Source organism: Schistocerca piceifrons, chromosome 7 (assembly GCF_021461385.2).
Source record: "Schistocerca piceifrons isolate TAMUIC-IGC-003096 chromosome 7, iqSchPice1.1, whole genome shotgun sequence".
Lineage (NCBI taxonomy): Eukaryota > Metazoa > Arthropoda > Insecta > Orthoptera > Acrididae > Schistocerca > Schistocerca piceifrons.
Genome location: NC_060144.1, coordinates 514,842,919 through 514,845,998, shown reverse-complemented (window position 1 = coordinate 514,845,998; position 3,080 = coordinate 514,842,919). Strand labels below are relative to the sequence as shown.

The window sequence follows — 3,080 nt, the reverse complement described above, 5'->3', positions numbered from 1 at the left end:
CATATCCAGATGAAACTCAGCACTGATGATGAGACCCCGTAGAGTTACCAAACGGCGTCGATGTCGATTGACGCGTTACACCTGCTGTTCCAAACAGTTCCAGACGTTACCTGTGGTTGATTTTTTTGGACAGTTGAGGCGGGATACGGTGCCCGAGTGATCATCGAACCAGGAAAGCATACGCAGCGATTATACTCAACCACAGGATACTCATAATGAAGATGTGGATGATAGGGCAACACTCGATCACAGAAATGAACATTGTGGTTCATGAAACTTCCTGGCAGATTAAAACTGTGTGCACCGACCGAGACTCGAACTCGGGACCTTTGCCTTTCGCGGGCAAGTGCTCTACCATCTGAGCTAGGTTCGCAGGAGAGCTTCTGTAAAGTTTGGAAGGTAGGAGACGAGATACAGGCAGAAGTAGAGCTGTGAGGGCCGGGCGTGAGTCGTGCTTCGGTAGCTCAGATGGTAGAGCACTTGCCCGTGAAAGGCAAAGGTCCCGAGTTCGAGTCTCGGTCGGTGCACACAGTTTCAATCTGCCAGGGAGTTTCATATCAGCGCACACTCCGCTGCAGAGTGAAAATCTCGTTCTGGATTGTGGTTCATGTTCACTGTCACCTGTATAGGACCAACTGATGACACGAAAAACTTCCCCAAAACTTGCCAGAACCACCTCCGGACGAAGTATAGCCTCCACACGCGGCGGGTGAAACACCTTTACGGGCCGTCGCGTCGGTGAAGTCGGCGCCTCGCCTCGTTTCAAACGAGACGAAATGCCCAGTCGTGGGACCACACTATCCTCCTCCAGTCGCCTACTGTTGAGTTTCTGTGCCGTGTGGCCCAACTGAAGTCGTGAATCTTTATCACTGTGAGCAATGCACATTTACGAAGAACGCGACGCTAAATATCCGTTCTACGCAGATCCCATCGCAGTGTTCGCCGGTTGAGATGGACCTACATTCACTGGCAGCGGAGCACATGGCTGCGAGTAATACGTTATTCCTTGTGGACATATTGGGAAATCTGCATCAATACAGCAACGAAACGGGCAACTACATTCAAGGCACGATCATGGGCACATCCATCCATGCTGCAATTCTGTCACTTTTCTGCGTTGACCTGTATTATTGAGCTAATTCCTTACATTCGACTGACTCATACATAACAATTCACTACCACAGCTCTTGTCAGCGTTGGTATATTTCGTCTGGTACCAGCTATGTACCATCTCCAGCGCTCCAGTGCAACCAACGTGCTCTTTTAAAGGGGTGTTTAACATTTTATACAATGAGCTTATCTACATCGGCATGAAAATCGAGAACATTTTAAACTGCTTTAAAAGCAGTGCTGTTCTTAACTCACCGATCTGATGCGGGGTGTTCAAAACGCCACGTAACCTTAAGGAGAAAATGAAATTACGCCACACTACGCGATTCACATAGTTTAATATCACGTTGCATCTTTACAGACACAAACCGTAAAAGTATGATATAAACTAAATGCAAACCGTTCAGACATACTGAACTTGTAATGTGGTCAATGTGTAGTGACAGCTGAAAATTTGTGCCACATAGGGAATCGAACCCGTATTTCCTGTTTGACGCGAACAATGCCCTCAACTATTTATTCTTTAAAGAACACTTTATTTAGTTATATACCAGTTTTTTAAGTTAATTGTTCACAACAGTTTTTAACAGATTACAAAAAATTATACATGAAAACCGGAAATGAAATCGGGACTGTTTACAGTTACATTCCATTAATCCATATCGAAAATAATAGAGACAAAAATTTTAGTTTCCAGATAGAATTATGTGGTATTCCAATAATAAGAGAAACAGGTGCTTAATAGTGAGTAAAACAGAAAAGAAAATAATTCAGTTATAGGTGCAACAGTTTCTTATTTGTTTAATTTTTTGCAACATAATCACAACAGCATATCACAGCCGTATCCGACCAGCCGGTGGGCAAATCAAATGGCTCTGAGCACTATGGGACTTAACATCTGTGGTCATCAGTCCCCTAGAACTTAGAACTACTTAAACCTAACTAACCTAAGGACATCACACACATTCATGCCCGAGGCAGGATTCGAACCTGCGACCGTAGCAGTCGCGCGGTTCCGGACTGAGCGTCTAGAACCGCTAGACCACCGCGGCCGGCCAGCCGGTGGGCATTTTCAGACCGTCAGTACATAAGAACATGAGACAAGGAAACATTGTGTAACGTACAATATTTGCTAAGTAGCCACTAATTCATATTAAAAGAGAACAGAATCAGTACTAACGGAAGGTTTTGTTGGCTGAGTAAGATCTTTTCTTCAAATGGTTCAAATCTCTCTGAGCCCTATGGGGCTTAACATCTGAGGTCATCTGTCCCCTAGAACTTAGAACTACTTAAACCTAACTAGCCTAAGAACATCACACAATTCATGACACAGGCAGGATTCTAACCTGCGACCGTAGCGGTCGCGCAGTTCCAGACTGAAGCGCCTAGAACCGCTGGGCCACAACGGCCGGCAGATCCTTTTTTTTATGTTGACGTATTTCGGCTTTGCCGAAAGCACATACTACTTTGCAACCGTGTGTACGCAAATGTATAGCGTATCACAATGAAGTATCACGCTATAACTGTTTAATTCTCTTAAAACTGGTCCAACTGCTAATCCTTGAATTTCTGGCAAAATGAATTTCAGATTGCACATATAAAATCCATCCAAATTCCCCACATCGATACATTATAAAACAGTGTCTTGCTCTGTGACGGCGGTCAGAAACAGTCTGAAATGTTTGTAAGGGTATTACAAGGAAGGTTGTGTTGAAAAATGACTGTTTAGAAAAAATTCGCTACGTTGCGTCGTTTTCGAGTTATTTAACATTGTAGCCAATCGGATGGTTGTGCGTGCAAATTCGAGCGACCCTCCAGAGATGGTGTCTTCAGTCGCGTAGTTTGTTTGATTTCCTAAAGCCGAACAAGAGAGCGGTAGTGAGGATCTAACCCGAGCCAAAGGCTGAACAGTATCGCGTGTTATCGGCTCCGCTATGAGAACAACGGACACTAATTGTATCTGGCGTGCC

General features: G+C 44.6%; 1 non-coding gene across 1 annotated transcript; it reads left to right on the top strand.

The window, feature by feature from the left end:
- Positions 1 to 453: 453 nt before the first annotated feature.
- On the top strand, positions 454 to 527 carry Trnas-uga. Its single transcript has one exon. It is a non-coding gene; the product is annotated as a tRNA-Ser (tRNA).
- Positions 528 to 3,080: the final 2,553 nt, after the last annotated feature.